This window comes from Rhipicephalus microplus, chromosome 8, assembly GCF_043290135.1.
Source record: "Rhipicephalus microplus isolate Deutch F79 chromosome 8, USDA_Rmic, whole genome shotgun sequence".
Taxonomy (NCBI): domain Eukaryota; kingdom Metazoa; phylum Arthropoda; class Arachnida; order Ixodida; family Ixodidae; genus Rhipicephalus; species Rhipicephalus microplus.
Genome location: NC_134707.1, coordinates 49,904,300 through 49,929,604, shown reverse-complemented (window position 1 = coordinate 49,929,604; position 25,305 = coordinate 49,904,300). Strand labels below are relative to the sequence as shown.

The 25,305-nt window shown below is 47.3% G+C and overlaps 1 protein-coding gene across 2 annotated transcripts in view; it reads right to left on the bottom strand.

The window, feature by feature from the left end:
- The window catches only part of LOC119164453 (uncharacterized), a 105,416-nt gene extending 81,887 nt beyond the window's left edge, over positions 1 to 23,529 (bottom strand). For both annotated transcript variants that reach the window (XM_037416642.2, XM_075871766.1), the window contains exons 1-2: positions 22,520 to 23,529; positions 1,861 to 1,937 (exon numbers count right to left, since the gene is read on the bottom strand). The gene's annotated coding sequence lies outside the window, so the exon portion shown is untranslated. The remainder of the gene's footprint in view (positions 1 to 1,860; positions 1,938 to 22,519) is intronic.
- Positions 23,530 to 25,305: the final 1,776 nt, after the last annotated feature.

The following is a 25,305-nucleotide window of genomic DNA, read 5'->3' as shown; positions in this document are numbered from 1 at the left end:
GGGCATGTGATTTCTCTGCCACTTCCACTTCAGAAATAGAACGTTCTAAGCTGTCTTTCCTGCAATATTTCTTTGGCATTATATTAAAAATATATTCTTGAATCCATTTACGTCCACTTAGTTTTTATCAAATAGTGTGCTGTGGTACTCATCGAAACCATCCTCTATAGATTTATGCTCACTTGTAACATTACCCATGTATTCAATGTGATGTATAACGTTGCACTAAGCGTTTTGTTTTTCGAAACCCGGCATTCTTTTTGTCGGCTTTTCTCCTGCGGTCATCTTCTCCGCCATCTGCGCACCACGATACTTTTTCTCGTCAGTTTGTTTCAGTTTTGGCTTTACTGAGTATATATAATTAATAAATAAGCCTGAAGTTTTGCTTTGCTCTGCTAGTGGTTCCTCCAGATCTAAGCGTAAGGTTCTTTTTTCAGAAAACATTCCAGCCAATAAAATAACGAACACCGGAAACAAAGAAGGAGACAGGTAAGTGGCTAGTCTACCAACTGTTTATTCAAGTACGCGTGGCTCAAGTATAAGTACTCATGCGGTCACGTGGTCAAGCTACAAGCTCCTAACAAATATTGCAAAATACAATGAACTGACGCACAACCACTCCATGCAATCTTCGTCATACTAATCACAGGAGATAACAACAATGATTCCAGGAGAGTTTTCTTCCTTCCTGCGCAGTCCAACGAAGCTATCACTGAAGCATGCTTCGCCGTTATTTGAAATGTGAAAAGCTTCTAGTATTTCACGTGCCGATTTTTCGTGGCTTCTGCCCAAAATACCCCTTTTGTTTTCATTAATTTAGTCTATTATTCTGGGCGATGAAGCTCGTCTCAAGCATGTGCTCACAGGACTTTGTCAGGGTAGATTCAAGGCAGAGAGGACGGATGGCCATCTAAGCAGTTTTAGAGTGTGTCGAGCCACTCTTGCTTGACCCAAAGCTTAACCATGTGACCGCATGAGTGCATATACTTCAGCCACACGTACTTGGAAAAACAGTTGATAGTCGAGCCGCTTTTCTGTCTTCTTTGTTTGCTGTGTTTGTTATTTTATTGGCTGGAATTTTTTCCTGTAGCAATGCACCAACTAGCCTAACAATGAGTGTTGTTATAAGGTTCTTTCTTCTTCAAACTTAGCGTGTTTCATTACACTTGAGCACTCTATAGATTTCAATGTAGTAACCTGTTTAAATTGTTCCCATTTCAATCCACATTTTTTGTCTTCACTGCTTATGTTTACCAACGGCTCTCGGACAGTGTCCATAAATATCTGATGATCCAAGAAATTACACTTAATCTTCCTGATGCCCCAGTCAAATATCGGTATACGTCTGTTTTTTTGCCTTTTACAAATGATACTAAGCAGTGATCACTAATTCAAATATGAAGGACATCGCACTCAATGATCATAGGAAGTAATTTCAGTGACACATTGTCCCCATCTGGGCGCGCATGACTGGAGCCGTGAAAATGCGTATACAGTGTTAGTTTTTCACTAAAAACCCTGCGACATCTTCGAGGTGTAAGTCAGATAATATATTCTTTAACGCTACTGTGCTTGAGGCGTTAAAACTTGTTGAACTTGTTTTGTCACCGGCACTCACCACACAAATAAAATCTCCCTTTAGGCTAACTATGCGATCGTATTCACAATGAGCACGAATTTCTTGGAATATTTCACAGCGTTCATCCACTTCAACAAGTGAATATAAAGAAATAACTCGCCAATAAAGGGAAAAGAGGGCAAAATCACGAAGAACAAACCTTCCAGACGAATCAGACGTGACATTTTGGACAGTGGCACCTAGACTATCCCCCAAAAAGATCCCACACCCTGCCGACTTACCAACTTTATGACTGACGCTGGCACTGTAGGATCCGGTGAAACGTTGCCGTCCACGCTCTCCAGGTTTTTTTCTTGGACTGCAATAAAGGAGAGTTTTCAACTATTTTGAGGCCCCAAAGTAATAGTGTCATCGCCACTGCGCCAAACCCAAACCGCTCTTGGGTTTTTGACTGGGGATGCTATTTCTCGAATTTAGCGGGAGTCTCAAAATCCTCTCCCAAAAGTTTCAGGTCAGACAAACGAGACGGCACCCACTGAAGTTACTGCTCTCAGCCGAGACTAGAGCAACATAAAATAAAGGCAGTGTCCAAAGCACCGCAGACCCTATTCAAAAAAATTGTCCGCAGCTTCCCTCGGGGGAACACTGAGGAGGATGCGGAGCATATAATTGGTTAACGGGGTGTTAAAGTGCGACTTACCTGGGTCGATGGCTAAATTGGTTAACGTGGTTGTGAAATGGGGTGTTAAATTGCGACTTACTTGAGTCGATGGCTAAATTGGTTAACGTGGTTGTAGGAGGGGGTGTTAAATGAGTGAACACGTACACACGTATGCGAAAGGGCGGCGCTGGTCGAAGGGACGTCGATCATTGTGTTTGTGGATTCGTTGGAATTCATTTCACCGCAACCTTGGACGTCGACGCGCCGTACAAACCAACCGACGAGCGGCAACTGAGCGAGCGAGCGCCGACCTTGAGTATATATACAGCGCGACGGCGCATGCACTGTCAGCTGTCGAATGTTCGAGAAGGGGGAGAAGCGCAACGGCGCATGCGCGCGCGTCAGCTGCCGATGTTCTCGAAGCGCGACGGCGCATGCGCGCGCGTCAGCTGCCGATGTTCTCGAAGCGTGACGGCGCATGCGCGCTACATTATACAGCTAGCGAACGTTCGTGAAGAGGAGAAGCGCACGCGGTGTGTAGAGGAGGAAGGGTGCACAGATGGTGGAGGAGTGAAGCGCGCGCGGTGTGTAGAGGAGGAAGGGATGCACAGATGGTGGAAGAAGGAGGAGGAAGCTTGCGGACGGCGCCGCACTACAAGCCTCGAGTATTAGATGCCCCGAATCTAAAACTCACCACTCCTGCTTGACCCAAAGCATCCATACGCAAAGGCTTTGGGGCCCCAAACTTTCCGGAAGCCAGTCCTCGTACGTTGAGGGTCGCTGCTTTCACGAACCCGCTCAGCGACGAGATCGGTAAGCGGGTCCAGGCTGAGAGCTTTGAATTTTCACTTGTTGGGCTCACGTTGTCCTGGATGGATCCGTGTTGTTCAGCTTTAGTTCGCGCGGCCATCGTCACATTGGAGCAACGACGACCGTTGTCGGGCAGCGTTTCGTTTCTTGCCTCCACTGACCACCTTCCACTGCACTTCCAACTTGACTTGTGTTTTGTCTACTCTGGCGCTGTCATCCGAGTAAGGACGGCGTCCATCCTGTGTTTCGTTTGATAAGATACTTTGAAGCCGAGTGTAGAGAAGTCGAAGAGGCGTTGGCTTGGAACGCCGACATTTCCAAGCCCATAGTTTTCAACAGCGACGCGGCGTTCATTGCAGGCACTGGATGCGTCTGTTAGCTCGTCGTTGAGGTGCATCTGCAGCCGCTGGATTTCCCATCTCCGCTCGGCATTCGTGTCAAAGGATGAAGGAAGTTTCTTACTTTTATTCAGCACCAGGGTGTCATCCGTAGTAGTTTGCGGCTGTGTTGTTGCAGGCAACAATGCTTGTTCTGATTTTTCTTCATTCTTGAGAAGTTCACTCTGTTTAGGCTCAGATCGTTGCCCTGCAGCTCGAGCGTACGAATGGTTGCACTCACTCATCTTGCTCATGCCCGAAAAATATTGGCAGATCCCACGTACAGTGGCATTCGATGATATGCGAAGCACGAATGGTTAACATGTCACTTTAAAATCAGCACAACGTTACAAGGTGGAGGTAATTTATGCCGTACATGACTTCCGCGTCATGTTTATTATGTTTGGATGTGTCGCTTACCTTCGTCATTTATTGAATTCACGTGATACCAAATTTAGTATATGTGTAGCTAACGAAATGGCCACGAGAACTCTATGAACGTGGTATGTTGTCATGTACTTACATGACACGCATGTCCGGATTATCCTGTTTTCACCAGTCATATACCTTCGTCCTCAATTGACGTCACGTAACACAAGACTTGGTATATGTGGAGCTAAAAACACAGCCGCGATTGCATCATGAAGGGTCTAATATACTCCAACATAACGCCGACGCACGCGCACGCTGTGCACAGCGACGCTATGATAGGAAAACTCGAGCACTCTATATTCTGACGCCAAGCGCGACCGACGCGACCAGCGTACGTCGACACGGCCCGACAGCAACCACCGCGAAATACGACATGCTCCATTTCGCGCCGATGTTTCACCAAGACAGCACTGCGTCTGCCTCTTTTCGTGACGGAGGGATGCCGCACGCGCTGAAACGTGCATGCGCCTAAGCAACGCAGCGTGGTGCGGCTGCGAGTGTATGGCAGCACCTGCGCTTGGCGTGGCAACGCTGGCGTGATGTGACGAAATGAACGTCGGCGTGCACGTGCACTGGCTCACGTCAATTTGTATTGGCGCCTTGACTGTGGCATGTAGTCATGTTCTCACATGAGACGCATCTCATAAGTATCATGCTTACACCAGTCACATACCTTCGTCATCCATTGTCGTCACGTAATACCAAATTTAGCATTGTCGTCACGTAATACCAAACTAGCGATACGGCCGTGAGCGCATCATGAGTGTGGCATGTAGCCATGTTGTTACGTAACACGCAAGTCGTGATTCTCATGTTTGGATGTGTCATTTACCCACGTCGACCGTTCGCGTCACATAATACCGAATATGGTGCTTGTGAAGCTAGCGAAACGACCGCGAGCGCATCATGAGCGAAGCATGTAGTCATGTTCTTACATGTACCGCATCTCATGTTTATCATGTTTGCACCAGTCCCATACCTTTGTCATCCATTCAGGTCCCGTAATACCGAATTTGGTATAAATGAAGCTAGCGGAACAACCACCAGCGCACCATGAGCGTGGAATGTAGTGATGTTGTCACATGACACGCATCTCATGATTATCAAGTTTGGACCAGTCATATTCATTCGTCATCCATTTACGTACCGTAATACAAAATTTGGTATATGTGACGCGAGCAAAATGGCTGCGAGCGCAACATGAGCATGACATGTCATGTTGCTGCATGATACTCAAATCATGATTTTCATGTTAGGGTCTGTCGCTTGCGTTCGCCATGCGATCATGGCCTAGCATACCAGTTTTTCAACATGTCATGTTAACGAAACCACCGCAAGATCAGCAGGACCATGAAATGTATATTATGACATTCACGACATACATGGCATGATGTTATGTTTTGACTAGTAAAATACGGTCGTCCTACAGTCATGCCATGTCAAGTTATGCCATGCCAAGTTTGGTACTGATACCGTTATGGAAACGGAAAGAAGAGCTAAAAGTCGTAGGTGGCTAGATAGACATATATAGATAGATACACATATATAGATAGACATACATGCATGCATGCATGCATGCGTACATACATACATACATACATACATACCTACATACCTACCTACCTACCTACCTACCTACCTACCTACCTACCTACCTACCTACCTACCTACCTACCTACCTACCTACCTACCTACATGCCTACCTACATGCCTACCTACATGCCTACCTACATACCTACATACATACCTACCTACCTACCTACCTACCTACCTACCTACCTACCTACCTACCTACCTACCTACCTACCTACCTACCTACCTACCTACATACATACATACATACATACATACATACATACATACATACATACATACATACATACATACATACATACATACATACATACATACATACATACATACATACATACATACATACATACATACATACATACATACATACATACATACATACATACATACATACATACATACATACATACATACATACATACATACATACATACATACATACATACATACATACATACATACATACATACATACATACATACATACATACATACATACATACATACATACATACATACATACATACATACATACATACATACATACATACATAGATACATAGATAGATAGATAGATAGATAGATAGATAGATAGATAGATAGATAGATAGATAGATAGATAGATAGATTTGTGGGGTTTAACGTCCCAAAACTACCATATGATTATGAGAGACGCCGTAGTGAAGGGCTCCGGAAATTTTGACCACCTGGGGTTCTTTAACGTGCACCCAAATCTGAGTACACGGGCCTACAACATTTCCGTCTCCATCAGAAATTAGATAGGTAGATAGATACGCTCAAAGTCACCGAAGTACGCTAAGAAATGGTTCGCTTTTAGAAGAAGCATTCACTGCGCCTTGGAACGCTGCATCAGATCGCATGTGCCCCCTGCCTCAGCACCGCAAGCACAAAGGAAGTCTTCCTGGCATTACGACCAGTTCCATAGTATTCCCAATACGCATTTTATGCGGCAGTTGACCTACAGAAACGCCGTCTCGTAGTTGCATGCGTATCACACGAGTTGTCGATTCGACTCGGTAAGAATATTGCTACGATACTGAGGGGACGCGTGGAAGCAGAGGAGAATGAGGTTGGTGCTAGCGGTGATCTACCTCATCCCTGGACTCTGGCCTTCATCATCTCTCGTAAATAAAGGCATCTCACCGTGACAATATTGGTGGAAGGTGCGGGGTACAGCGCAGTGATCCCAGGCGAACGATCACAGAAGCGCTACCGCAAGAACTACGCCGAAGCCACCGACTGGCTGGTCTACCATCGCTCTCTATGGATCCGGTTGCTGACGGCGACACCACACACTCTTCTTCTGGCGCTACGTGGCCCCGACACATGCTACCACGAAGCTTCTCTGGGAGGGTTGGAGAAGATGTCGACGAATAACCACGAAGAAACAATAACAACCTGGGAAGCGTTTGAGAATGAAATAGCGAGCTGCTCCGGGGAACCATTGGTGAAGATGAAGTGTGCTGAGCAAACTTTGATGCAGCGTGCTCAAGTCCCCGGTGAAACATGCACAACGTATATTGAAGAGATTCTGAAATTGTGCCAGTCTGTAGACCCACGCATGCAAGAAGTTGACAAGGTAGGGCATCTCCTCAAAGGGGTTGCTGAGGATGTCTACAGTTTCCTCATTGGCAAGGACACCTTGGCGTCTGTAGCGGGCGTAATTCAACACTGCCGCACGTTTCAGACCCTGAAGGCTAGGCGCATTACTCCCAAATTTAGTAGACTTGCCAACGTCGCCACCATTGCAAGTGTCAACGTCCCTCCAACATCATCCTGCGATCTTGCCTTGATGATCAGGCAAATCGTACGCGAGGAACTTGGACGACGTGATGTTATTAACCCGCCCAGGGCACATGCTAGCAACGCCTGGCCGCCATACGATGCAATGTGTGCTGCCGTTTATGCCGCGCTATATGATGTGCCCCAATCAAGAGCACCACAGCCCCAACCGACAACTTACATCATCACCGTGGTTTCCAGAACGCCTCCCGCCAACCAGCTACAATGGTGTCTTGGTGGGACGATCATGGGTACATGGCGCCTCGTGGAAGGTTTGGCGACGTGCGTGAGGCCTCTGTGTGCTAAAGCAGTTTCTGAAGATTCAAAGTCGAGCGTGTTATTTTCTCTTGGCGTTTCTCTTTCTTTTGGAGCTCTTTGTGAAGCTAGAATATTGGTTCACGTGACATGAATAGGCCGCATACCATCGAATCATCAATATACGTGTAATATCAGTTGGGATTGTTTTCTACGAGGTTTTGCCGAGCATTCACCCCTCCCCCTTCCTCCTTTCTTCATCGCGTCACACATTATCACGCGCGAAGAACTTTTTGATTTCGCTGCATTTTGTGACTTTCCGATTGCACAAGCGGAAATGAGAGAGAGAGTAGCCCACAAGCTCTAAATCCTGATTAGCTGGCTCAACGCTAAGTGCTCGCATATTGCACACGCGCTTTATGAAGACGTAGTGTCGAAGAAATACAGCGTGAAAAAATGGTAGTGAAGGGATTGTAGCGGAGTCCAATGGAAAACAATACCGAAGGAAGAGGCTGCGTATTATTTTTTTTTCCAACGGACGAATTCATTATAGCTAAGACGTCGCAGCTCTCCATAAAAAAAACGCCGGCCCCATTTCAGTGGTTTTTGTATACATTTTCATTGCTAGAAGAGTGTTATGAACCGTCTCTAAATGCTTTGATCTTCGTTGTCATGTTCCGTGTAAAGTTCAGCTAAAGAACTTTAGCACGCACACTGTATGCTCTTCCCGCCCAAAAAATCTCGCGAGCGCAAGCAAGCAACAGTGCTGACGCATAGATGAAACAAGCTCTCCAACTCTATCTCATGGAGAGCACATGCGCTAACCTAATTCCACCTCTGATGCTTGCCGTCTATTGCCACCTAACCGGAAAAGAAGTCATGCCAGTCTTTTGTTGGACGAATGAGCGTTAGGAGATACTCAGGTAGGAAACCTCGTGGCTATATATCCGCAACTGTGAACTCTTATTGTACGGGCGTGGTTGGACTACTAGCGTGCTCGCAATCATCAACAGGCTGGTGTAGCAAATGGCTGGTGTGCCTTTCTACACGAACAAACACAGCTCTTTTCCCGGGAGCAGCCGTATTCACATACACCAGCGTTTCGTAGTTTCGGTAGATCACATAAAAAAACTTAGTTACAGCCTAACGCACCTAAAACTTAGCCTGCTCTCCTCGAAGACCTCAGATCAAAACAGTTTTGAATTTTCCTAATGTTGCTGACACTCCCGTACTGGACGGTTTAGCCACATCGTTCGGGAAAATTTAATGCTGTAGCAAATTTTGTGATGCAAATGCGCTCCTTCGTAAGTCTCGTAGCATTTTTCTTGAATGCGTAATAAAGCATGTGCTTCATAATAGTATATATGGAACCCAAGACACCCATGCACGGTGCTTTAAAAATATAATTCATTGCACTCGTAGCATAAAACGCTTACGTGAAAACTGTCATTCCAAGTGCAATGATAATGATTTTTTTATTTAATGCATTCGAAAACAAACTCGTAGCTAAAAATAAAGAAGCTAGGAACTATTATTTTAGCAATGCCTTCGCTACACTTATGAAAAAATCTCAGCATATCAACATAGTAAATGATGATCAGTGGGGTGAACCGTTCGTGCATCCGTCCATAGACTTTTGGTGCTTATTGTCACGACATCCTGCCCGCTTTGAAATAACGCGACCATCACCACCCGCACTGGACATGCACGCACATTGGAACGAGCCCCTCGTAGGTGCATGCCGAGCGTTCGGTGCTTCTCGCGGAGAGTAAAGAAGTCGGCTGAACTACGTCTTTGGTACTCGACTAACACGCAGCTCTACGACAGCAATCACTTTCAGCTTTAGGCACATGTTCGCCCCCTTTAATAAAAACGTTTATTGTAATAGGCCTGGTGCTTCGACGTCGCTACATTATCATTACCAAATAGATTGTATAATATTGTAGAATACCTAAATGCCCACAATATACAATCACAGCACGGCTTACGTGCTGCATATTCTACTGTTAAAAAGTCATTTCAATTTACGCACGAAATTGCTTCTTCTCGCAACGACCGAAGACAGGTTTACACCATATTAATTGGCTTTTCGAAGGTCCTTGACATGGTTTGCCATGCTACACTTCTGAGCTGGTTAATTGGACAGCAGATTATTCACTGTCGTGCTCAAAACTGGTCACGTTTAACCATGCCAAGTCATCTGACGTGCGGTCTGTTTCGCACTTAGGGGAAATCTCGGAGCGCATCTCATCACGATGCAGCCAGCGCTGCAGCCGCGCGCGGGCAGGAGTTCGTGCATGCGCAGAGAGAAAGAGAAAGAGAGAGAGAAAACTTTATTTGCGCATAACGCGGAGCATTCCAAAAGGTCGGGCCCCTATTCCAGGGCTCCGCTGGTCCTAGCCATCACCTCTACCCGTTGGACCAGCCAGCGCAGATCAACAATGGCCGAGCAGGACAGCAGTGCCTCCCATTGTTCCTTTGTGTTGTTCATGTTGTGGTGTTCTCCATTGTGATGCGTACCCTCCCACGTGATGTGAAACAGTTGGTGTGGCCCCACACCACGGACATATATCTTTGTATGCTGTGGGGTAGAATACATGCAACCTCCGCAAGTTCGTGTATGTGTTCGGATTTTGCGTAGTGCCACCGATTCCATTGCTGTGAGTTTCTTATGCGGTGCTGGATACAGTTTTCTATTGTCCCCGTACTACTGGAGAATTGTACCAAAGTTAGGGTCTAGGGGCGTTGAATCCTCTATTGCTGTGTGCAAGGAAGCTCAGTGATTTGTGAAGCCTCGAGCCGCCTCATCTGCAAACTGATTCCCGATGACGCCCTCGTGCCCTGGCGCCCAGATAATGGTTTGGGTGTATTCAATCGGCAAGTCTTTTTGAGCTTCAGTTAGAATTCGGAAGGCCTTCATACATATTCTACCTTTATCGTAATTTCTACATGCAGCCTTCGATTCTGTGAATATTGTCATTGGGGCTTTTCGCTCCCTGCCCTCCTTGATTGCCAGCGCGATCGCTATCTCCTCCGCTTCTGTGATAGAGGCTTGGGCTATGGAGGCACAACTTGTGACGTTTCCTTTTTGGTCTGTGACCACGGCCACCATGTTCTTCGCATTTGCCTGAATGGTGCAGCATCAGTAATTCTCGCCGTATTCAAATATTTTGTCTTTTTATCTATGCAAGCGGCTCTTGCTTTACGTCTTCCAGCACGTAAATCGTGCATGCGCAGATGCTCAAAAAAAAAAAAAACGTGGTGTAGGACCGCATCGTCTACGACGGTGGTGCGCGCTGGCCGCATTGTGTGCAGCCTGCCGAAGTAAAGAAGCATACTCACATAACGAGTGGACACTCCCGTAGGGCCCTGCGGCCCAGCTACTGCGCTGCTTTCAGCGCCGCGAGTGGCTGGTCAGACCCGATATTGTATTTTGTATTAAGAAAATAACAAAACTTTTTTTCAGACAGTGGTACTGAACCCGTACCCTCCGTAAACGAATGTCCTTACCACTAGGCTACAAATCCATCCGTGCTGAAATGAAAAACATCTACAGCACATCTAAACAACATGAATTTATACCCTTTGCGCAAAATAAATGCAGAAAAAATACACCTTCCTGTCAAAATTTACTGTTTTTTGTGGTCAAGCATTAGGCGTCTTTAGTGAGACACGTTTTAAAGCGGATGTGGAAAATTGTACAAATCAATAAAGTTTCTTCTTTGGAAAAATTTGATGCCAAACTTATGTTTTTATTGACCTCCTGAGGCTGCTATTATATGCCATGACAGAAGAGCGGATGGATGGATGGATGGATGGATGTGGCCGTACCCTTTAAATCGGGCGGCGGCTAACGCCACCTAGCCGTGATACTTAGTGAACTAACCATTACATTTATCTTTTTTTTTCCTTTAAATAATGAAGTTGAGGATTCGTACTCGGTTCAATTTTCACTCGTGCCTTGACTTTAGCCACCAATCAGATAACCTCCTTCTAGTTAAGTCTACCCGCTTAAAGTCTATTTTGCCCTCGCTGTCCCTAAATCCCAGTGCTTTGAAAAACTCTGCGCCATCATCCTGAACTATAGGGCGAAGCCCTTTACAGAACATTATCAAGTGTTCGGCAGTTTCTTCTTCCTCTCCACACGCACTGCATACTGTGTCGACCCCATCGTATTTGGCCCGATATGTCTTGGTTCGCAGTACTCCCGTCCTGGCCTCAAACAGTAGAGAACTACCCCGAGTATTATCATAGATCCTTTCCTTGGCAATTTCCTGCTTAAAAGTTCGATAGATCTCTAGTGCGGACTTCTTAATCATGCCCATTCTCCACATGTCAGTCTCCGTTTCCTTCACTTTTTTCTTAACCGATAGTTCCTTTTGGTTTGGCCACCTGCTGTTTTCTAAGTATTTACCAGTCAACTTCCTGGTTCGCTTCCTCCATTTTGTATCGACATTCTTCATGTACAAGTAGCTGAAAACCTTCCTAGCCCAACGCTCTTCCCCCATTTCTCTCAATCGCTTCTCAAATTTCATCTTGCTGCTAGCTTCCCTGCCCTCAAATGATGTCCATCCCATATCACCTTGTACTCCCTGATTTGGTGTATTCCCGTGAGCTCCTAAAGCAAGCCTACCTATTCCACGTTGCTTAATTTCTAATCTTGCTTGAACTTCTGATCTCATGCACAAGACCGCATTGCTGAACGTCAGCCCAGGAACCATGACCCCTTTCCATATTCCTCTCACAACATCATACCTATTGTAATTCCACAGTGCCCTATTTTTCATGACTGCTGCATTCCTGTTACCTTTAGTCGTCACGTATATTTCGTGTTCCTTCAGATACTCGGTCCCATTGCTTATCCATACGCCCAAATATTTGTATTTATCTGTTATCTCTAGCGTGACCCCCTGTATTCTAAGCTCACTACCTTCGTTGTCATTGAAAATCATGACTGCTGATTTTTCCCTACTGAATCTAAAATCTAACCTATCTCCCTCATTACCGCAGATGTCCATCAATCTCTGCAAATTTTCCTTGTTGTTGGCCATTAGCACTATATCATCTGCGTAAATTAATGCTGGTAGTGCATGATCAATAAGTTTTCCTTGTTTGACTAAAGAGAGGTTGAAGCCCAGTCCACTTCCCTCTAATTTTGCCTCTAATCCTTGTAGGTACATCATGAATAATAAAGGTGACAGGGGGCACCCCTGCCTAAGCCCCCGTTTTACTTCTGCAGGCTTGGATACCTGTTTTTCCCACTTTATAACTACCTTGTTACCTTTATAGACACCCTTCAAAAGATTAGTGACTACATGTTCCACGCCTAGTGTGTCCAGTATTCCCCACAATTCCTCTTAAACCACGCTATCGTACGCTCCCTTGATATCCAAAAATGCTAGCCACAGGGGCCTGTGTTCTTTTTCTGCTATTTCGATGCACTGCGTCAGTGAGAACAGATTGTCTTCCAACCTCCTCTGTTTCCGAAACCCATTCTGCAGTTCCCCCAGCAGCCCCTTATCTTCTATCCACGCCTGCAGTCTTTCCTTTATAATCTGCATCGCCAGCCTGTAGACCACTGATGTCACTGTTATAGGACGGTAGTTGTTTATGTCAGCTTTGTCCCCCTTTCCTTTATAGATCATGCTCATCCTGCTAAGTTTCCATCCATCGGGAACTTCACCATCGATTATTATTGTACTCACTGCCTCTCTCAGAGCCTGCTTAGACTTCGGACCTAATGTTTTTATCAGCCTAATTGGAATGCCATCTGGGCCTGTTGATGTACTACTAGGAACTTTTTTCTCAGCCCTTTCCCACTCTTGTTGTGAAAATGGAGCCATTGCACCACTTGATTCGTCTTTGTCTATTGTGGTGCATAAAGTACTTCTTTGTTGAAATTTTTCTGTCACCCTTGTTCTTATATATTCAATAGCTTTGTCCCCTTCTAGCCTAGCACCTTGGGCTGTAGTTATAAAGTTCTGCTCTAGGCTCGTCTCATTTCTTAGGGAGTTTAGATGGTTCCAAAATTTCGCAGCTGCCTTTCTATCTTTTTTATGTTCTTCTGCCAGCCACTGAGCTCCCTTCCTTCTAATCTTTTCATTGATCAGAAGGGATGCATCCCTTCTACAGCTTAGAAAGGTTGCCCATTTTCTTTCCACATCATCTGTCGGTTCACCCCGCTGCTTAGCATGTCTGTGTTCCCTAGAGGCTTCCTGACGTTTTGCTATGGCTCTCTTAACTTCCTCATCACACCAACTTTTGGGTTTGTGTCTTCTTTTCCGGGGTGACTTGTCACGCGTCAGCGGAAGCGAGCATGGGCGCGCCCTCTAGCGGTTGGTCAAAGCCTATCTTGCTGGGCCGCGAAGAGGCTCGAATGGCCACTCTTTATATAGTATGTTTCTCTATGCTGCCAACTTCATCACTGTGTGGGGAATTAAATGCTAATATTCTGCACTAAACGTTTTGAGATACCAACCTCTAAGCCATCATTGGCGATAATGTGGTTCTAGAAACAAAATATTTGATGGCATACGTTGTTTGCTCTTTCGAAACGTCATTGTGCTGAGCGCGCTCACGTATATTTCTTCTTTATTTGTGCGCCACAGTATGCCGCAAAGTGAAAGACCATAATGCGCACGCAGTGTGTGTGCATACTTATTTCCGGCTAAAGAAAGACGGAGCACTCTACAGTGGCTGTCGTGCAGCTGTGCGCCTTCATTACAATAAAACAAACGAAAAGGAATTCGGGATTGGTGTGTGTTAACAACCTGAACGCTCTTTGTCTCTACGACATTTTATTCGATTAGGCAGCACTCGCTCGGCGGCGCCGAGATGCACGCCTGACGCTTCCAACTTCACTTAATAACTTCCCATGTCTCGAAGCGGCAGTGATGACGGCAGTCGTTATAGACGACATTGAGGCATACAGTACGCGATTAGCAGCATTATTTATTTATTTTTATTTACATTGCACCTACATCGCCGTTAGGCGTTACGTAGGGGAGGTACACACAATAATTTGACTACATAGTTTTCAATCGAAACAATACGTTCAACAAATAAAACAGCACTGAAAATATTTTAAGGCAAGAAAGAAAAAAAAACACTCGAATATTGGTGAGTGAAACAACGTCACAGTCATGCATTTGTAAACACCCACACGCTTCGAGACAGCAAACCATTCTTAGTGGCAGTGATTGTTGTTACAATAAAGAAAAAAAGGATTCATTATCAGTTTCATTGAGGAGATCATCCGGTAGACGGTTCCATTCCTGTATTGTTTTTACGAAAAAAGAACTACCGAAAGAGTGGGTTTTGTAACGGTATTATAATATTTTTCTTGAATGGTCTTGACGATTAGAGACGATTAGAGACGCATTGGCTGAGTTCCTGCAGTAACGATAAAATTTGCGCGCTGCCCGACAATGCGGCGAGCAAGCGCCGCCGTAACCGATGACGTGGTTCAACCACGTCTACAACCACGTGGGCGTGGTTCAACCACGTCATCAACCACGTGGGCGTGGTTCAACCACGCCCCTCAAGCACCCGTGCACGCGCGAGCTACTGCCAGCGGGCGACTGCCGTTCTGACCACAAAATGGCCGAATCGGGGTGCCACGAGCTACTAGATTTGCCCTAATTGTGAAAACGACTGTACTACCGTGAGCAATGTAAGCTGGAACACTCGAGTGCGTGCAGAATAGCCTCGAATCCTGCATCAGCTGAACCGCATGCGGCGGCCGCTGTCGGAAACAAGGCGGTAGTGGCGGTGTTTTTCCGTTAGCTGTTCACATTTCCCGCCTCGATATCGTTGTTGCAAAACGCAGCTTACAGCGTGTCACCCCCGCGTTCACAATCGATCCTCGACTCGACTTTCACCCGTCACTTGACAGGGTCGAGCACTGCGCCGCTGCTCGGCTGAAATTGACGCTGCGCTGCTCGAGAATCGCACCACATCATCGCCCATATGCAGTGACTTGCCGTGCCTGGAGAGGGCGCTTCCATCAGCTTTCTAAAGTGAAGGTGAAGCGTTGAGTGAAGGGCGGTTCTAGAATACAGGGGTCAGTGGAATGCCGCCTAGAAAAATATTTTCAGGCCTGCTCACTGCCACCGTGACGTCACTCGTCTTGGCCGAGCGCGCGCGTGTACGGGAGGCTGTAAATACATTGTAACCGTTGTCTCCCGCTAAACGATAAAGCGTTCGGGGCGAATTTTACATGCTTAACTTTTTTTAATTCTGCCTTTTGCGCCAAAAAAACACGCTGGTTTAGGTAATGCTTTACTCTTGAAAGCGCTTGAAGATTTATCTGTGAACCACTTCTTTCCACAAAAAAAAAGTATGTCACGCAGTTTATTTACGTACAGTCCTACTGGAAGGCCGAGGAACGCCAGAAGAGCGAGGAACGCCAACAGGCCGAAAATACAAAACAAACTCAAGCTCGGGTCGCGCGTGTGCACCAACACTGTGGCTTGCCGTTTCTTGCTGCTTCGTCGTCGTTCGCATAGTTCCCTACATTGGCTCCCGGTGAATAGCGTAGCCAACCTGGCGACTTAAGGCGTAGTCACTATAGCGGGGTCGTAATACGGCTTCAGGCAACTCACATGCGCAATTTCTCGGCCACGACGGCGTAAGTCATGAGACTGTGTCAAAGGCTCAATCTCATAATTGACTGGTGACGTACGGGCGAGAATGCGGTAGGGCCCGTGGTATCGTGCCAGTAATTTCGACGAAAGGCCAGGAGTGCTCGGTGGAATCCAAAGCCAAACGAGAGCACCAGTCGTGAAATTAGAGAGATGTCGGTCGGTGTCATGCCGTAGCTTCTAATGGCCTTGTTGCTCGGTTGTCAGTGAGGGCAAATCGTCTGCAATCTTCTGCGCACCTGGCAACATCAGAAATTGCTGTGTACTCAGAGGAGTCGGGCGTTGATTGATTTGATTGATTTGTGGGGTTTAACGTCCCAAAATCACCATTTGATTATGAGAGACGCCGTAGTGGAGGGCTCCGGAAATTTCGACCACCTGGGGTACTTTAACGTGCACCCAAATCTGAGCACACGGGCCTACAACATTTCCGCCTCCATCGGAAATGCAGCCGCCGCGGCCGGGATTTGAACCCGCGACTTGCGGGTCAGCAGCCGAGTACCTTAGCCACTAGACCACCGCGGCGGGGAGGAGTCGGGCGTGTACGGGAGGATAGTGTCCAGCGTGCACGGTGGGTCGTGTCCGTACAACAGAAAGAAGGGGGAGAACCCTGTTGTCGCGTGCGTAGCGGTGTTGTACGCATACATGACAAATGGAAGGACAGTGTCCCAATCGGTCTAGTCTGAAGCTGTGTACATCGTCAACATATCACCGAGAGTGCGATTAAATTGTTCTGTGAGGCCATTCGTCTGCGGTGATATGCTGTCATCATGCGATGAACCATGTTGCACTGAGCGAGCAACGCTTGAATGGCGTCAGACAAGAAAACACGTCCCCAGTCGCTCAAAAGTTCGCGGGGAGCACCATGGCAAAGAACAAAGTTGAGTGCGATGAAAAACGCAACTTCCCTCGCGGTTGCTGCCGGTAGTGCTGCTGTCTCCGCGTAACGCGTGAGGTGGTCCACGCCAACAATTATCCACCTATTTCCCGAAGACGACGTGGGAAGTGGTCCATATAAGTCGATACCGACGCGGTCAAACGGACGCGCTGGACAAGGCAGAGGCTGAAGTGTACCGGCAGGGCGTTGAGGTGGGACTTAACGTCGCTGGCATGCAGTACAAGAACGTACGTACTTGCGGACAAATGTGTACATGCCGCGCCAGTAGTACCGCTGACGTAGACGGTTGTACGTTTTGAGAGCACTGGCGCGAGCGCTTTGCGGGTCATTGTGGAAAGCAGTACAGATTTCCGAGCGCATGTGCTTGGGTATTACTAACAGCCACTTCCGATTTTCAGACGTGTAATTCCGCCGATAGAGGAGGTCGTCTCGAATAGCGAAATGTGTGGCTTGACGGCGGATAGTTCTTGAGACCAAATTAGCTAACGGATCAGTCAGAGAGGCGAGGAGTTGGGAAATCCACACATCTTTGCGTTGTTCCGATGCCATGTCTGTGAAGTCGATTGGTGTTATGACAGCCGAAGAAGGTGACGAGGAGGTTTGGTCAGCTGGTAGCGGCGAGCGGGATAGCACATCAGCGTCTGAGTGCTTGCGGCCGAATGTCGAATGAACACGAATGTAGTATTCCTGTAGGCGAAGTGCCCACTGACCAAGGCGCCCCGACGGGTCTTTGAGCGATGATAGCCAGCATACCGCGTGGTGGTCCGTGACGACTTCGAAAGGGCGGTTATACAGTTATGGGCGGAACTTCGTCAAAGCCCAGACAATCGCGAGGCACTCTTTCTGCATGACGGAATAATTACGCTCGGATTTCTTGAGGGTTCGACTCGCGTAAGCGACCTCGTATTCTTGGTATCCTGGTTTTCGTTGAGCCAATACAGCACCAAGACCGACACCACTGGCGTCGGTGTGGACCTCCGTAGGCGCATCGGGGTCAATATGATGTAGTAGTGGAGGTGATAATAATAACTGCCGAAGCGCGGTGAAGGATTCGTCGCACTCTTTTGACCAAGCAGAAATGCCTTTGGAAGTTGTGAACAGGTTGGTAAGAGGCGCGATTATGGAAGAGAAGTTGCGCGCAAATCGACGAGAGTGTGAGCACAGGCCGATAAAACTTCGAAGCGTCTTGATGAAATTGGGCTTCGGATAGTCGGCCACGGCGCGGAGTTTCGCCGGATCCGAGAGAACACCCTCTTTGCAGACGATGTGACCCAGTATATATATATATAGTGAGCTGACGTGCGGCAAAATGGCACTTCTTGGTGTTAAGTTGAAGGCCGGCAGAGGTGAGACACGTGAGAATAGCGCGAAGACAAACAAGGTGAGTCGAAAAGTCACGAGAAAAAACGACGATGTCGTCTAGGTAGCAGAGGTGCGAAGGATGGTGTCCGTCATGCGTTCGAAGGTAGCTGGGGCGTTGCAGAGTCCAAACGGCGTGACGTTAAACTCATACAGCCCATCAGGTGTTACAAATGCAGTCTTCGATCGGTCAGGATCAGCCATTGGAACTTGCCAATATTCTGAGCGTAAATCTAAAGAGGAGAAATATTCTGCTCCTTGCAAGCAATCGAGAGCATCGTCGATGCGTGGCAACGGGTACACATCCTTCCGAGTTATCTTATTGAGCCGGTGGTAGTCAACACAGAATCGGATAGACCCATCCTTTTTGCGCACAAGTACAACGGGGGACGCGATGGCTGGATGACACCATGCTTGGGCATATCGTCGACTTGTTTGTTGATAATACGGCGCTCTTCAGCTGAAACTCGATATGGTCATTGGCGTAAGGGAGCATGAGTACCGGTGTCAATGTGGTGCGTGATGTTCGCTGTGCGACCCAAAGATGGTTGAGCGCAATCGAAGGCAGAACGGAACTCTCGAAGAAGGGACAAGAGTTCCCTTCTTTGTGTCGGCGATAGCTCAGCGCCAACAGAGGGCTGGAATGAGTCTGGCGCGGGCAGTGTGGCCACAGGTGGCGCCATAGCATTGAGCTGGAGGTGAGGTGGGTGTTCGGCGAACTCCAGAGGGCGCAAGAGGTGAACGTCTTGTATGTTACCCAAACATTCTCCGCGAAGTAAGGTAACTGGCGACGATAGCGAGTTCGCGACGAGCATGGCGGTAGCCCCGGATTCCACGGTGAGTACGGCAAAGGGCAGGTGTAGGCTACGGTGGCGGGTAAATACGTCAGACGGAGTGAACAAAACAGTTCCGGCAGGAGCGGCCGTACCGGTCAGGGCTACAAGGGTGGATGTTCTCGGTGCTATCTCCGTGTCTGCAACAACGACAAGTTTGTACGCTTCAGAAAGAGAATCCACCAAACAAGAGGTTGGCAGTGGTGTAAGGGCAACTTATGCACGTGAGCAATCTATGATGGCCCACTGACGCGAAAGAAAGTTCCATCCAAGAATGACATCGTGGGAGCATGATGCCAGCACAAAAATTTCAACGGCATAAAGTTCACCTTGGATAATGACACGTGTTAGTGCACATAGCTGTAGGTTCTATGCACTGCGAGTCGAACGTGTGGAGCATCAGGCCCGAAAGAGGCGTCGTCACCTTTTTCAACTTGCGGCATAAGGTCTCACAGATTATGGAAACGGCGGCCCCTGTGTCGATAAGCGCTTGTGCGGCGGTCCCCTCAACATTGACGTCAATAACTTTTTGCGGCGAGAAAGATGGAGGCCTTAAGCAGTTCGAATTGTACGTAGATGTTGCCTCCGGAGCTGCAGCGATCAGTTTCCCTCTTCCGTAGCAGGTCGGCGACGCATAGGTGACAGGGAGCGTCGTCGGGGCGATGGTGACCGATGGTTTGCGTAGGGTCGAGGACCGTCAGTGGTGTACCTTGATGGCATCCTAGACGATGACGCCATTGGCCTGCCCACGGTGTCAACTGGAGGGGGATCTCGGCGACAGTGGCGGGCGACGTGTCCAGCGATACCACAGGCGGAACAGATGGGCCTATTATCCAGCGTCCTCCAAGCGTCTGAGCGACGGTAAAATGGAGCTGAAGATCTCGCGTAGGAATACGGCGCAGAAATTGGGGTTGTAGGCCCGACATCGGGTGGCGTGGCAGGCTGAGCATATGGCATACGCTGTTGCGTAGGCCGAGCAGCGATGGCGGCGTACGTGAGAGGCGTAGTGACTGGTGGTTGCTGATGCATCGGCGGAAGGGCCTCAGCGACTTGGGTCCGAATGACGTGTTGAAGGTCCGGTGCCAAAGCTTGCGCGGGCTCATGTGTCAGTGGCAGCAGTGACAGCTGGAGCGCTACCTATTCGCGTACGAAGTCCTTGACTGTCGAAAGCAGCGGCTGCTGATCGATAGGATGGGCAGCTAGGTGCAAGCTTGCGAGTGTGTCTGGCGTCGTGAGGGCTTGACGAGCAATTCCGCGCTGCCTACGCAATTCACCGAAGCTTTGACAGAGGGAAACGAGGACAGCAATTGTGGGGGAATTGCTCGCGAGGAACATCTGAAAGGCGCCGTCGTCATTGCCTTTCAAAATGTGCCTGATTTTTTCTTCCTCAGGCATGGTAGAGTTTGCGGTTGCATAGATGCAACACATCTTCAATGTAGCCCGTGTAGGTCTCGCCTGGTTGCTGCGCACGGTGACGTAAACGGTGCTCGGCTTGAAGCTTGCGTGCCGCAGGTCGTCCAAAGACGTCCGTAATAGCAGTCTTGAATGCAGACCACGTAGTGTCACCTGCGTGGTTATTAAACCACAGTCGCGCGGTGTCCGCAAGGTAGAACGTGACGTAGCCCAGCTTTCTTGGGTCGTCCCATTTGTTACTTGCGCCGACTTTGTCGTACCTAGCCAACCAATCTTCGACGTCCGACTCAGTGGAGCCCGTGAAGATAGGAGGATCTCGTTGAGGATACACGGCGCCGCAAGTGACATGGACGGTCGAAGGTCCCACCTGGAGAGGCGTCTCGGTGGCCATGTTCGTGTCACGTAGAGGGGGAAGCTTACGGGAGCGAAGTTCCAGGTTTGTACGGGAGTCCACACACCTCCACCAGATTTCACGCAGTTTATTTACGTACAGACCTACTGGAAGGCCGAGGAACGCCAGAAGAGCGAGGAACGCCAACAGGCCGAAAATACAAAACAAACGCAAGCTCGGGTCGCGCATGTGCACCAACGCTGATGCTGATGACCTCTGATGGATGGCGCTTACCCACAAAGGGGGATGGGCCAAGAACCGGGCGGCAGGATACTTAAATGAAATTGAAAATGAAGCCAATCTGAAAAATTAGCTTACAATAATACTACCAAAAAGCAAAAATGTTTGCTGAGCAAGAGGTCAAACCATCTTTTGTTTTTGAAAGACATAACTACGAATTATAAACTAAAGATCTGAAAAGGTAGGGGTTCACTAGCATGGTAATCTTTTAGTTGCGTTGATGTAATCTGTGGCTTGCCGTTTCTTGCCGCTTCGTCGTCGTTTGTATAGTTCCCTACAAGTAAAGGAATGTGCACTATCGAACGTGTGGCCGATGTATAGGAGCAAAATTTTATGAATCGGCAAAGTGACAATATAAGTACGGTAAGTGTTATTCGTTTTTTAGTTACGCACACACACCCACACACAATATAAAACATGCAGAGAAACCGTTCCTACTGATTTGCAAAGTTTCTGCAGTTTCATTTGTACTATTTCAAACGTCTCCTCACAAATATGTAGTCATTCAGGACAGCGTGTGCTGCTGCCACAAGCATTTTATACTTCACAATGTGAGGGTGAGGACTACTGAAAGAGTGAAAAAAATACACATGAGTAAACAAACAAGGAGTGGCATTTCTATTTTGCTCTGGCCCCCTTACAATGGTGCGTAGTCGCTCCTATAGGGTCTGGCAAAAATGTTACGACTGGGTCTACATTAAACCGTGTAGCTTTTACTGCATTGCCAGTTCTTGGGTTGATATATTAGGTAGTGGTTAATAAATATTCTAGCGTGACGTAGAGCTCCCGCACCTGAAAACCATTTAAGAAAGCACTTTACCATAAGCCTCTACACGCATCTAAATTTCAAGGAAACATATGAGGCTAACGTGCTGGGAAGAATGGCGAAAAAATATAATACCGCAATTAAGTGGTCGAAACACCGGAGAGAAAAAAGAAATCTGCACAAAACTGATGCACCAAGCTATGTAACAGCATTCGTTCCATTTTTCTCAACCAAGTAAACAGACGTAATGTAAGAAGTCAGCTGCGCTAATCGCAAGTAGCAAAATATTTGCCGACCCTGAAGTAAAACACTTCTGAAAACGTACTGCCACGCGCGTTTATCATTTAAATACCAGGACTTACTCTAACAAGTCAAAAGCACACATGGTACCTTTATTTTAGAGCAAGAACGGAAGATGAGTTGGTGCCATTCAAACAACTTAAAAATAAGTAGTGCGGATACACGTACCTTCGGGCCACGAAGAAAACGAATGTCGACGTGAGTTTGATGAACGACGCGCTCCCATTTCGTTCTTCGGTTGTCCTTAAGAAACGAGAAGACACGCAACTTCGGTCCCTTCGCCGCGACAGTTCACCACACAGTATGGGCGAACCGTTCGGATTTGCAGCCGTACTGACTGCGGATATCCAGTGCACCGAGTGAATCGCATATCCAAGCTTCGGTTCACGGACACAGAAAAACACGGCCTTCTCGAGTCACCAACAAACACGCCAGCAGGCCACTAAAACGTTCGTCAGGCTTGGCAATCCATGTCTGTCGTGCGACGAGAGGAAGCGTAGGCACGTCAGTGCTGCGAAACGCACCAGTCTAAACAAAGCGACGTCATATCCCATGGCATAAACAGTTAGCAGACATGGAATTATCTATGAGGCATTAGAAAGTGCCTGCTAGCGGTGATATTAGCTCACATTACCACGCAAAGTCAGAACTTGCAGTGCCCTGTCCGGCGGCAGCTACAAAGATGTCGGCTGTGACGTAGCTTGCCGTGATGCACAAGCCATGCTTTCATTCCATCTATAGGTGGTATTTGCAAAGTTTTGATAAGAATCTTCCAGTTGTTTTGTATTTGGTGCCTTTTTTTTCGTGTTATCATTGCCAGAAGCCGATGGCAGGCGATCAGTTGCCGTGTTGCACTAACGATCACGCGGGAGGGCCAACAGTCAGAAGAACAGCTTTATTTCCCCTCAGTTTTGGCAGCGCTATCCACGTATCACGTTATCTCGGTTTTGAGGCTATCTGCCACGCACTCGCGTGTTCGGGCTGATATTGCTCACGAAGGTGCATATCACATCAGTATAAGGGGCCACATGGTTTTATCCTTGGTTAACTTTTGTTTATTTTAATAATACAAATCACAAAAAAAACAATCGGTTACACTTGATTGATTGACTGATTGATTGATTCAATCAATCAATCAAGTGTAGCCAATTGTTTCTTTTTTTAACAGGGTTTAACATCCCAAAACGTCCATATGATTATGAGAGACGCCGTAGTGGAGGGCTCCGGCTTTTTTGACCTCCTGGGGTTCTTTAACGTGCACCCAAATCTGAGCACACTGGCCTACAACATTTCCGCCTCCATCTGAAATGCAGCTGCCGCAGCCTGGATACGAACCCGCGACCTGCGGGTCAGCAGCCGAGTACCTTAGCCACTAGACCACCGCGGCGGGGCCATCGGTGACACTCAAATTAAATTTGGAATGTACCGAGGCGACTGCGTTATCTGTAGAAGCATGTCAGGTGGTTTTGGGACGTTAAACCCTTCATATCAATCAAGCATGTCTAATACTCAAGATCAGGATGAACTGAATAGTTTTTTTCGTCATTTTGTAACGGGAGTGATACATGGCAAACATCAAAAAGGCCGTATGTTCATGATCTTTTCAAATAGGAATTAGCATGTTTATTTTACATGCAGTAATGACTATGTAAGTCTAGTGGACATTGCGTAGATCCAATACCATCACTTTAAACTAGTAAAGGCCATCCCAAGGAATCCACGTCGTGTTCTCACGGTCCGTGTCATCAACGGCGATTTGCCAGTATCCGGAGCGAAGGTCGACGGAAGAAAAATATTTCGCGCTGTGAAGGCAATCCAAGGCAGTGCTTATGCATGGCAAAAGGTAGATGTCCTTCTTCGTCATCACTTTTAAATGCCCATAATCGGCGCAAATTACCAGCTGTTGTACTTCTTTTTAACAACTACAGCAGGGGACATGCATGGACTGCGGGAAGGCTTGATAATATTCCAAGAAATCGTCTTGTCGACTTCCCGTTGGATGACGCGTTGGTCGGTATGGGAAATGCGGTGGGGTCACCGATGGATGGGACCCGCATCGCCTGTGTCAATCCGATGCTTAACAGTGAACGTTTGACCGAAAGTGTGGCTGCCAAGGTCAAAGATGTTCCAAAAGGATGCAAAGAGAGAATGTTGGATGTTAGCTTGTTGGGTTGGTAAGTCAGGCCAATCATCCTGGTTAACACTTTGCTATGACACAGTAGTAGGCGAAAGTTTCTTTGCACACGGGGTGCTGTCATAACCTAGAGTGCAAATAGGACACTTTGCCGCCGGCATGATATCCACGAGGGATCTACCAAGGACTTGTGTGCATAGGCTAAAATTCACTATTGATAGACAGGATGCATTGTTGTTATAGTAATTACAGATTGAGAAAATTCAATGTTGTGCAAAAGCAGGACTCAGTTGACTCATACAGCAATAATTATTAAAACTGTTTGACGTAAGTACATCAGGACTGGTGAAAGAACATGTTGCAACAGGTTGATATGCGCAGTAGAGATTCTTCGTACTACAAATAAAGCACAGAGAAGCAATACCGAAATAATCCCATGCACATGCAGATTAACTTGTCCGTATGTATGGTACCCAGATAGCATTGTGTCCCGGTCTGTGAGAAGTTTCTTGTTCCTTTATCTATGAGAGTGTATATGTGATATGAAACACGTGGCCACCTCTGGTTCACTTTTACGTGGATCAGCAAGCAAGAATGAAAGTAACACACCACGTGGTGTTTGTGCATTCAGTGCTGGGAATTTCTTCGCCGAAGTCCATTCTTTGCCTCAATTTTTGGCTTTCGGAACGTGGTTTCTATTTAGCCCCCACAACTTGACTTGCTCTCTTGATAAACGAGTGAGGGCGAATCAAACCCTAGGGTTAGCTTACCATGATGAACTGCACACCTAGACTCAGAGAAAAAAAATGCGTCTACTTAC